At 44.9% G+C, this 12607-nt stretch overlaps 1 protein-coding gene across 3 annotated transcripts in view; it reads left to right on the top strand.

The window, feature by feature from the left end:
* LOC115462795 (long-chain-fatty-acid--CoA ligase ACSBG2-like) overlaps positions 1–12607 on the top strand; it is a 110992-nt gene that overhangs the window by 24942 nt on the left and 73443 nt on the right. The gene's annotated exons all lie outside the window — the stretch shown is intronic.

The following is a 12607-nucleotide window of genomic DNA, read 5'->3' as shown; positions in this document are numbered from 1 at the left end:
GGGGGGGGGGAGGAGGTGACAAGTTTAATTCTGTTCCTTTGGATTTCCAAGTCACTCGAGATCCAGCTTGCTAAACTTTCATAACTCCTAGGGATGATTCCACCTTGTGTATGTATGTTACCGAGAACAATCTCAGCCTCAGGTAAGGGACATGCAGCAGGGAACCTTCTAGAGCTCTGCAATTAGGAGAACCCAAAATCCAGACACTTAGCATCCATCTTGCATAGTGACTCCTTCCTCCCACCCCTCCCGGGGCTGTTGATCTGATGTTTGGAAGACCTGAATGCAGGATTTGAACCTGAATTCTCTGCATGAAATTTGTAACCTTGCCCAGTTGCAATCTGAAAGATGTTCATTTTGTTCTTGAGGGTTGTTACATAGTAGATGACGGCAGAAAAAGACCTGCATGGTCCATCCAGTCTGCCCAACAAGATAAACTCATATGTGTAGTCACAGAGACATGGCTCAATGGTTCCCATGAATGGGATGTAAACATACCAGGCTATAATCTTTTTAGGAAGGATAGAGAGGGACGTAAAGGTGGAGGAGTAGCTCTGTATGTGAGAGATGATATCGCAGCAACTGAAATGACAGGGAAGTGGGGAAAGGAAGAAGCGATATGGATCACCTTAAAAAGAGAGGATAGAACCTTGGTCCACGTGGGTGTTGTCTACAGACCCCCGACACAATTGGAAGAACTGGATAAAGATCTGATCGCTGATATTCAGAAGTTGGGGAAGAAAAGAGAGGTTCTGTTGTTGGGAGATTTTAATCTGCCGGATGTAGATTGGAAGGTTCCTTCTGCGAAATCGGAAAGAAGTAGAGAGATTGTGGATGCTTTCCAAAGTGCTCTGCTCAGACAAATGGTGATGGAACCCACGAGGGAGGGAGCGACACTGGATCTGGTGCTCACGAATGGGGATAGTGTGTCAAATGTCCGAGTGGCTGCGCACCTGGGAAGCAGTGACCATCAAACGGTTTGTTTTGATATAACGGCTCATGTGGTTAGCAGCCACTCTAAACTCAAAGTCCTGGACTTCAAGCGAACTGACTTTAACAAAATGGGGGAATACCTGAGGAAGGAGCTGATGGGCTGCGAGAACACACAACACGTGGAAGGACAGTGGTCCAAGCTGAAAGAAGTAATAAACAGGGCCACAGACCTTTATTTAAGGAGGGTAAATAAAAGCAAGAGAAAAAGGAAACCGATATGGTTTTCAAAGCAAGTGGCTGAGAAAATAAATGCTAAAGAGTTGCGTTCCAGAAATACAAAAAATCTCAAGTAGAGGAACACGGGGAGGAATACCGGATGAAACTGAAAGAAGCCAAGAGAGAGGTACGTCTGGTGAAGGCACAAGCGGAAGAACAAATGGCTAGAAATGTACGGAGGGGAGACAAAAACTTCTTCAGGTATATTAGTGAAAGGAGAAAGACTAAAAAGGGGATTGTGAGACGAAAAGATACAGCAAAACGCTATGTGGAAAATGATGAAGAAAAAGCCAATTTGCTAAATAGATACTTTTGTTCTGTTTTTACTGAAGAAAATCCTGGGGAAGGACCGAGAGGGACTGGCAAAAGTACACCTGAAAATGAGGTGGATAGAGCACAGTTCATGGAAGAGAGTGTGTATCAACAACTTGGAAAGCTAAAGGTGGACAAAGCCATGGGGCTGGACGGGATCCACCCCAGAATATTGAGGGAGCTCAGAGAGGTTCTGGCGGGTCCTCTTAAAGATTTGTTTAATAAATCCTTGGAGACGGGAGAGGTTCCGAGTGATTGGAGAATGGCGGAGGTGGTCCCTCTTCACAAAAGTGGTGATAGGGAAGAAGCTGGAAACTACAGGCCGGTAAGCCTCACTTCGGTTATTGGAAAAGTAATGGAAGCCAAGCTGAAGGAAAGGATAGTGAATTTCCTGGAAGCCAATAAGTTGCAAGATCCGAGACAACATGGTTTCACCAAAGGGAAATCGTGCCAAACTAATCTCATTGAATTCTTTGACTGGGTGACAGGAGAATTAAATCAAGGACGTGCTATGGACTTCATCTACTTAGATTTCAGCAAGGCTTTTGACACGGTTCCCCACAGGAGGCTCTTAAATAAACTAGAAGGGCTGAAGATAGGACCCGAAGTGGTGAACTGGATTAGGAACTGGTTGACGGGCAGACGCCAGAGGGTGGTAGTGAATGGAGTTCGCTCGGAGGAGGGAAAGGTGAGTAGTGGAGTGCCTCAGGGATCGGTGCTGGGGCCCATTCTGTTCAATATATTTGTGAGTGACATTGCCGAAGGGTTACAAGGTAAAGTTTGCCTTTTTGCGGATGACACCAAGATTTGCAACAGAGTTGACACCCCGGAGGGAGTGGAAAACATGAAAAAAGATCTGAAGAAGCTGGAAAAATGGTCTAACGTTTGGCAATTAAAATTCAATGTGAAGAAATGCAAAGTGATGCATTTAGGGAGTAGAAATCCAAGGGAGGCGTATGTGTTAGGTGGGGAGAGCCTGATAGACACGGACGGGGAGAGGGATCTTGGGGTGATAGTTTCTGAGGACCTGAAGGCGATGAAAGAGTGCGACAAGGTGGTGGCCGTAGCGAGAAGGTTGCTAGGCTGTATAGAGAGAGGTGTGACCAGCAGGAGGTTTTAATGCCCCTGTATAAGACGTTGGTGAGGCCCCACCTGGAGTATTGTGTTCAGTTTTGGAGGCCATACCTTGCGAAGGATGTTAAAAAAATGGAAGCGGTGCAAAGAAAAGCTACGAGGATGGTATGGGAGTTGCGTTCCAAGACGTATGAAGAGAGACTTGCTGACCTGAACATGTATACTCTGGAGGAAAGGAGGAAGAGGGGTGATATGATACAGACGTTCAAATATTTGAAAGGTATTAATCCGCAAACGAATCTTTTCCGGAGATGGGAAGGCGGTAGAACGAGAGGACATGAAATGAGATTGAAGGGGGGCAGACTCAGGAAAGATGTCAGGAAGTATTTCTTCAGGGAGAGGGTGGTAAATGCTTGGAATGCCCTCCCGCGGGAGGTGGTGGAGATGAAAACGGTAACGGAATTCAAACATGCGTGGGACAGGCATAAAGGAATCCTGTGCAGAAGGAATGGATCCACAGAAGCTTAGGTGAAATTGGGTGGCGGGGGGAAGAGGGGTTGGTGGTTGAGAGGCTAGGATGGGGGAGGGCAGACTTATACGGGGTCTGTGCCGGAGCCGGTGATGGGAGGCGGGACTGGTGGTTGGGAGGCGGGAAATACTGCTGGACAGACTTATACGGTCTGTGCCCTGAAAAAGACAGGTACAAATCAAGGTAAGGTACAAGTCTGCCCAGCAGTATTTCCCGCCTCCCAACCACCAGTCCCGCCTCCCATCACCGGCTCAGGCACAGACTGTATAAGTCTGCCCTCCACTATCCTCGCCTCCCAACCACCAACCTCTCTTCCCCCACCTGCTCCGCCACCCAATTTCGGCTAAGCTTCTGAGGATCCATTCCTACTGCATAGGATTCCTTTATGCATATCCCACGCATGTTTGAATTCCGTTACCGTTTTCATCTCCACCACCTCCCGCAGGAGGGCATTCCAAGCATCCACCACCCTCTCCGTGAAAAAATACTTCCTGACATCTTTTTTGAGTCTGCCCCCCTTCAATCTCATTTCATGTCCTCTCGTTCTACCGCCTTCCCATCTCCGGAAAAGATTTTTTTGCAGATTAATACCTTTCAAGTATTTGAACTTCTGTATCATATCACCCCTGTTCCTCCTTTCCTCCAGGGTATACATGTTCAGGTCAGTAAGTCTCTACTCATATGTCTTGGAATGCAAATCCCATACCATTCTCGTAGCTTTTCTTTGCACCGCTTCCATTTTTTTAACATCCTTCGCAAGGTACGGCCTCCAAAACTGAACACAATACTCCAGGTGGGGCCTCACCAACGACTTGTACAGAGGCATCAACACTTCCTTTCTTCTGCTGATCACACCTCTCTCTATACAGCCTAGCAACTTTCTCGCTACGGCCACCGCCTTGTCACACTGTTTCGTCGCCTTCAGATCCTCGGATACTATCACCCCAAGGTCCCTCTCCCCCTCAATACCTATCAGACTCTCACCGCCTAACACATAAGTCTCTCGTGGGTTTCTACTCCCTAAATGCATCACTTTGCATTTCTTCGCATTGAATTTTAATTGCCAAACCTTAGACCATTCTTCTAGCTTCCTCAGATCCCTTTTCATGCTTTCCACTCCCTCCTGGGTGTCCACTCTGTTGCAAATCTTAGTATCATCCGCAAATAGGCAAACTTTACCTTCTAACCCTTCGGCAATGTCACTCACAAATATATTGAACAGAATCGGCCCCAGCACCGATCCCTGAGGCACTCCATGACTCACCTTTCCCTCCTCCGAGCGAACTCCATTTACCACCACCCTCTGTCATCTGTCCGTCAACTAAAGCTCCTTTGAGCAGGGACTGTCCTTCTATGTTAAATTGTACAGCGCTGCGTAACCCTAGTAGCGCTTTAGAAATGTCAAGTAGTAGTAGTAGTAGTAGTAGTCAACCAGTTCCTAATCCAGTTCACCACTTCGGGACCTATCTTCAGCCCATCTAGTTTATTTAAGAGCCTCCTGTGGGGAACCGTGTCAAAAGTTTTGCTAAAATCTAAGTAGATTACGTCTACAGCACGTCGATGATTCAATTCTCCAGTTACCCAATCAAAGAATTCAATGAGATTCGTTTGGCACGATTTCCATCTGGTAAAACCATGTTGTCTCGGATCTTGCAACTTATTGGCTTCCAGGTAATTCACTATCCTTTCCTTCAGCATCGCTTCCATTACTTTTCCAATAACTGAAGAAAGGCTTACCGGCCTGTAGTTTCCAGCTTCTTCCCTATCACCACTTTTGTGAAGAGGGACCACCTCCACCGTTCTCCAGTCCCTCGGAACCTCTCCCGTCTCCAAGGATTTATTAAACAAATCTTTAAGAGGACCCGCCAGAACCTCTCTGAGCTCCCTCAATATTCTGGGGTGGATCCCGTCCGGTCCCATGGCTTTGTCCACCTTTAGCTTTCCAAGTTGTTGATACACACTCTCTTCCGTGAACGGTGCTATATCCACTCCATTCTCAGGTGTACTTTTGCCAGTCCCTTGCGGTCCTTCTCCAGGATTTTCTTCAGTGAAAACCGAACAAAAGTATCTATTTAGCAAATTGGCTTTTTCTTCATCATTATCTACATAGCGGTTCTCTGTATCTTTTAGTCTCACAATTCCCTTTTTAGTCATTCTTCTTTCACTAATATACCTGAAGAAATTTTTGTCGCCCCTCCTTACATTTCTAGCCATTTGTTCTTCCACTTGCGCCTTCGCCAGACGTACTTCTCTCTTGGCTTCTTTCAGTTTCATCCGGTATTCCTCCCCGTGTTCCTCTTCTTGAGATTTTCTATATTTCTGGAACACCAACTCTTTAGCCTTTATTTTCTCAGCCACTTGCTTGGAGAACCATATCGGTTTCCTTTTTCTCTTGCTTTTATTTACTCTCCTTACATAAATGTCTGTGGCCCTATTTATTACTTCTTTCAGCCTGGACCACTGCCCTTCCACTTTATGTACGTCCTCCCAGCCCATCATCTCCTTCCTCAGGTATTCCCCCATTTTACTAAAGTCAGCATGCTTGAAGTCCAGGACTTTGAGTTTAGAGTGGCCGCCCTCCACTTCAGCCGTCATATCAAACCAAACCGTTTGATGGTCACTGCTTCCCAGGTGTGCACCCACTCGGACATTTGACACACTATCCCCATTTGTGAGCACCAGATCCAGCATCACTCCCTCCCTCGTGGGTTCCATCACCATCTGTCTGAGCAGAGCACTTTGGAAAGCATCCACGATCTCTCTACTTCTTTCCGATTTGTCAGACGGAACCTTCCAATCTACATCCGGCAGATTGAAATCTCCCATCAACAGAACCTCTTTTTTCTTTCCTAATTTTTGAATATCTGCGATCAGATCTTTATCTAGTTCCTCTAATTGTGTCGGGGGTCTGTAGACAACACCCACATGGACAGAGGTTCTATCATCTCTTTTTAAGGTGATCCATATGGCTTCTTCCTTTCCCCAGGTCCTTGTCATTTCAGTCGCCATGATATCATTCCTCACATACAGAGCTACTCCTCCACCTTTACGACCCTCTCTATCCTTCCTAAATAGATTATAGCCTGGTATGCTTGCATCCCATTCGTGGGAACCGTTGAGCCACGTCTCTGTGATTGCAACAACATCTAAGTCTGCTTCCAACATCAGGGCTTGAAGGTCGTGAACTTTATTGCTTAGACTACGAGCATTTGTGGCCATCGCTTTCCATCTATATTTCCTGTTATGTGTTCCAACATTAGTGATTTGGGGGGGTGTTTTTACTTTGGGTACCTTTGTGTCTTTTTGTTCCAACTTTATTGCTTTTTCCTCTGCCTCAGTTCTATTTTCAGGAGCATCACAGTATTGTAATGGAGCAAAAGAATTCTTTAGTGGCAACACTTGTGTGGGTGGATGCTTCTGTGTCACCTGACGAAGTCTGCCTGAGCCTACTGTGAACCATCTGTTCTTATGTGGTTTTATTCTTTGAGGCAGTGGTGAGAAGTTATTTTTCTGTGTAGTTCTAGAAGCTGCTTTAATTGCATACAATTCTTGCATTACTTTACTGAGCTCTTGTTGTAAACTAGATAGCTGAAGACAGAGAGGACAAGCTTTAAGTCTCCAGATGATTGGCCTTGAAACTAAAGCACCACAATTATTGCAGAGAATAAAAGTCATCCTGATTGGTTGAAATGGGTATGAACAGGTGTACTATGTTGGGGTTAACAGTCTGCAAGACTGCCTGTGTATGATTGAGGAGTAAAGGTAATGAGGTTTGGTTTGTCTATAAATGAGTGGAAAACCCTGGAGTGGGTGGGATTATAAGTCCCAAAGTGTCAGCTAACTACTGTTGTTATCAAGGCAATTCTCTAGATGGGGACCAGAAATGGTAGTCTGATCAAAGAATTTTCAATTGATTTAACTTTTAAAATTGTCTTAGAATATAACTTTCCTCTTGTGATATAAATCTAAATATTCCCAATACTTATAGCAGTTTCAGCAGTGTAAAATGTAACTTTTGAGTCTCAATTGAATGCAATGCTGTTTAAACAGCCTCTCCTCTCTCTCTATCAATCGGAGCTTGGCAGGAAAAGAAAGAAAGAAATAAAAGGTTTCACAGGGCAAATTAATTAATTAAGCAATAAGCATTAAATTAAAGAGAATATCAGGTATCTCACCTATAGCCAGAAAGTTGAGAAGTTTGGAATTTAAAGGTCAGAATTTACTTGTTAACTAGGGAAAGTGAGTCTAAAGTCAGTTACAGGCAAAATGGTGGAAACGAACGATGGTTATAATACTGTAGAACTGGACTTATTGATAACTTCAGTTTAACGGGAAGGAGCCACTTTGACTAGAAGTTTGATCAGAGAGGCATTACAACAGGCTTGGCCAAGTTTTTTTCTATTGGGGGCTATATTTTATAGTTTGTAACATTCAGAGGGCCAAAACACGCATGTGCGTGCAGTCATGCTGTCTTTCTGAGAATCACATACTTGCACACTCTCTAAGAACACCCAGAATGAAATATTAATCGCCCTTTTTAAAATGTACTTATAAAATGTATATGCCCATTATAGATGGTAAATTGAAAGAAATATAAAATAAAATACAAAATATAGCATGGTCCAGCATCCTTCCCTCCCTCTCTCCTGTTCCTCCCTCCTCTCCCACATAATCCAGCAATCTCTCCTTCTCTCTTTTCTCCCTCAGATTCAACATCCCTCTGTCCTTGGGTCCAGCATCCCTCCCTTCCTCAATCCCTGGGTTCAACGTCTCTCCCTCTCTCTTCCCTCCATTCCTCCATCCCTGGGTCCAACATCTCTCCCTCCCCTTCCTCCATCCCTGGGTCCAACATCCCTCCATCCCTGGGTCAACATATTTCCCTCTCCCCTCCCTCCCTCCATCCCTGGATCCAACATCTTTCCCTCTCCCTACACTCCCTTCATCCCTGGATCCAACAACCCTCCATCCCTGGATCCAACATCTTTCCCTCTCCCTTCCTCCATGCCTGGATCCAACATGTCTCCCTCTGTTATCCCTCCCTCCCTTCCTTCTTCCATCCCTGAGTCCAACATCTTTCCCTCTCCCTACACTCCCTCCATCCCTGGGTCCAACATCCCTCTAAGGCGGTTAGCTTGGCAGAGTTTAAAAGGGGGTTAGACGGTTTCCTAAAGGACAAGTCCATAAACCGCTACTAAATGGACTTGGGAAAAATCCACAATTCTGGGAATAACATGTATAGAATGTTTGTATGTTTGGGAAGCTTGCCAGGTGCCCTTGGCCTGGATTGGCCGCTGTCGTGGACAGGATGCTGGGCTCGATGGACCCTTGGTCTTTTCCCAGTACTTATGTACTTATCCCTGGGTCCAACATCTCTCCCTCTCGCTTCCCTTCCTACATCTCACCCTCTGTCATCCCTCCCTCCTTCTTTGAGTTCAAAATCCCTCCTTTCTTGAGTCCAACATCCTGCCATCCCTGGGTCCAACATTTTCCCCACTCCCTTTCCTCCCTTCCTCCATCCCTGGGTCCAACATCTCTCCCTCTCTCTTCCCTCCCTTTCACCATCCTTGGGTCCAACATCTCTCCCACTCTCTCCCCTCCCTTCCACCATCCCTGGGTCCAACATCTCTCCCTCCCCTGTCCGTCTCTGCCTCCTATTAGTCTAGCTGAGACTAGCATGTAAATCCCTCAGCACTGAAGCTGCATCTGCAAAGCAAGCCTATGTAATGCTGTCAGTACATCCAGTCTATGGATTTAGCATTAACCACTATCCCTGGGATTCTATATATGGTGCATGGATTAGTGTATATGTCTAATTTATTTGCCAATAATGGCCAATATCAACACTAACTGGCCATAATTGGAATTTATGTGCATGCTTTGCTAGGCATATGCAGAAAAGTACCGTGCATAAATTCCAACGCATGCAGCCCAAAGGGGGCGTGGTCATGGGCGGAGTGTGGGCGTACCAGGCCTATCAATCACATCTACATGTGCTGTTCCAGAAATTGGAAATCCAGAAAAGGAAAACAAAAGTTCTGCAGAAAGAGCAGTACAGTCCACAAAAGCAGAACCCACGTCTTCTAATAGTTTAAAATGGTTTTATTCTTGCCACTTTAAAACCCAACCCAACTCTCTGGAGGCTGCGTCAGGTATTATCAACTGTGTGGCAAAACATAAAAAACATACATTTATTAAAAATGAATAATAACTAAACCATAAAATAAAATACTCTCTCAAAATTAACATAAGCACTAAAGACAAGATTATTAGTTTTCAGTAGAGACATACTAATAATTGATATATATGTATTAACATTTTTGAATTATATTTAATATTAATAATATAAAAAGCACAAACTCTCAACACTTATAAATTCAAAGGCACAAGACAAAAAATGTTAAAAATCATAGACATCTATTTCTAGAACAATCGAAGGATAAAACAGAGACTAGAGCAACCCTGATAGTATATTTCGTCTTTCTGCAAGATAAAGAATCTTTATTGAGACTTTATTTTAAAAACTTGTGTCCTGAATTTAAGGGAAGCAAAGTTTCTATATTTCCAGACATTGCTCGATGGACCCAACAAAGACGGAAAAAATTCCTGCTTATGAAACAGGAATCATTAAATATAGGAGCAGTCTTCCAATTACGTTTTCCATGTAAATGTGTTTTGATATTTAAAGAGAAGAAGTATGTGTTTTTTTGAGCCAGATCAATTGAGGTTATTCCTTGATACGAAGTGAGACCAGGCTTAATCCCAGATAAATGAGTCCTATATAATTATGGATAACCACTGCTTGTTTTTTTTTTTTAACCTAATGGTGTTCTAGTACCAACTTCCTTTGGTATTACTATATCTTGAATCTCTCAATTTGTGGACTATAATAACCAACTGAATATATACTTTTGTTTGTAAAATTTACCTATTAAGTTAGAATATGTTTCCTAGATTGGTGTATCTTATCAAAGAGTTATTCTTTGTATATTTCATATTAAAAATTAAAAAAAAAATCATAGACATCTAAACATTAAATTCCAAATGATCTAATATAAAAATTCGCACCTCCAGTGTTCTGAAGCTGACTCCATGGCAGCGTGGCAGTGAAGCCGTGTAGTGTTCGTAGGGTTCATAATCGCCCCGCCCTCTAGGGACCTCTGTATAGTTGCCAGGGAAACAAACGCGACGTCAGAAGGAGAAGGGACCAACCACAGGCAATTGCACTTGCTCTCACTGCCCCGCCCTCGGAGGGAAGGGAAGGCTGCATATAATATTCACCCACCGGAAGTTCGTTCCCTCCCTCTGAGTTCCAGGGTATTTGTCCGTCCTCCCTCCCTCCCAATTCCAAGGTCGTCGTCCCTCCCTTCCAGTTCCAGGCCCCCTCCCTCCGAATTTTAAAAGTCATCCTGACTTACCTCGCGCGGTAAAAAGCGTGCAGGCTCGGCACTTCAGTTTTCCCTTCTCTGTCTCTCAGCTCTGGTCCTGCCCTTGCGGAAACAGGAAATGAGGGCGGGACCAGAGCTGAGAGACAGAGAAGGGAAAAGTAAGTGCCGAACCTGCACGCTTTTTACCACTGCAGCCTGCCGCTGTAACCCCGACAAGGTAAGTCAGGATAACTTTTTAAATTCGGAGGGAGGGGGCCTGGAACTGGAAGGGAGGGAGGGACGATGACCCTGGAACTGGTAAGAAGGGAGGGGGACCCCTGGAACTGGGAAGAAGGGAGGGGGGACCCTGGAACTGGGAGGGAGGGAGGGAGGGGGGACCCTGGAATTGGGAGGAAGGGAGGGAGGGAGGGGGGATGCTGGAACTTCCCTTAAAAACATTAATGGCAGAAGGTGATTACCTTGCTAACACCCGTTTATTTCAATGAGAAATGGGCTTTTTCTACTAGTGTCTAAATAAAACTCAAAGTCGGTTTTGAAAGTTAAAACATTAAAAGGGACACATTCCTATTAGAGTCCCACAGGGCTCAAACCCCTGACAGTTGGTAGATGTAACAATGAAAACAGCTCAGCCTAAGAACAGTAAAAAAGGACATCAATGTAAGAAATCAAGTAAGAGAACCACGTCAAAAGACAAACATGGAAGCACAAAATACTCGCAGGATAAAGAGTGTCTCCTCCTTTCTCAGTAGTATTAAGATCGTGCTAAGCGTCAGTTCTACAAAGGTTGAGCAGCCTTGATTTATTTTTAAAAAATCTTTATTTATAGGAAAAAGGCCACCAAATACAACAAGAAACAAAGAGGAATCAAGATCAAAAATACAGTTACCACCCCACTAAAACAACGAATCGGAGGGAGTATCTCCGGCAATACTGCATCTTTTCCGGGGTGAACCCCTTGTCAGCCATCCTGCTACCAAAATGTTACCCCATAGTCCCTCCCACAAAGAACACAGTCTCACCCCCCATACAGTCACTCACACTGGCTAACTAACTTTTAGAGAGTAGCACTTAAAGTGAATCCTGTACCCACTTTTGGGTGTGAAGACTTGTGTACATCATCACAGAACAGCAATAAAATGCTGAAAAATTCCTCAGATCCTTCATAGAAGGCGCGGACTGATCATTGGGCAACCAGGCAGTGCCTGAGGGCCTAGAGGCTCTCCCCCTGCCACCACTGCCGCACACTACACCCCCTCAGTGGGCCCTCCCCGGTCCCATCTTGACTGCCCACTGCCACTATTCTGCCTGGCGCTGCTGTGTTTTAAAAATGGCTGCTTGAGACTGTTAAGACCCGGGAGACTACCGGGGGAAGTCTTGGCACCCATTTTGAAAACACAACAGTGCCAGGCAGGAAATATTGGGGTTCTTTCCTGCCCCTGAAGAAGCCACTAGACCACAATGCTCCTTCAAGGTAGGACCGGGAAGGGCCCACTGAGGCTTGGGGGAATGTAGTGTGTGGGAGGGGGCAGTGGCCAGGGGGCCCAATGACCTTTACTGCCCTGGGGCCAAGATCACTGTGAGTCCACCCCTGCTTCATAGATCCATTTATTTGCTTATTTTTCCGAAAACTGATATCTGGAGTAACTTGCCCATTTCATATGAAAGCACGCACTTATCCTGACTGGATACTCCCAAATTATTCAAACTTCCAAGGATACCTCCTGACATCTGTACATGTAACTTAATTGAGTAATGAGCCAATGAGCGCCAATAATTGGATGCTAACAAGGAATTATCGGCATTGAGACGAATTAAAATCTACGAGCAGTACTCCCTAAGTGGATTCTATAAAGTAGTCCATTTAAGTTCTACTATGCAGATCTCATAAGGGGCGTGGCCAGGGGAGGAGCATGGGTGGGTCATGGACATTCCTAAAATTTAGGTGCAGTGTTATAGAATAACGTGTTACACCAGCTTTTATTTGGCATGAATGGCCGCGACTAAATGTAGTCACAGGAGCGGGCGCTAGGCGTATTCTATAAACCAGGCCTAAGTTTAGGCAGAGTTTATAGAATGGCGCAAAGGGCTTTTTTTTCTT

Source organism: Microcaecilia unicolor, chromosome 2 (assembly GCF_901765095.1).
Source record: "Microcaecilia unicolor chromosome 2, aMicUni1.1, whole genome shotgun sequence".
NCBI classification, from domain to species: Eukaryota; Metazoa; Chordata; class Amphibia; order Gymnophiona; family Siphonopidae; genus Microcaecilia; species Microcaecilia unicolor.
Note: the sequence above shows the minus strand (reverse complement) of the source record. Positions and strands in the feature narration are given on the sequence as shown.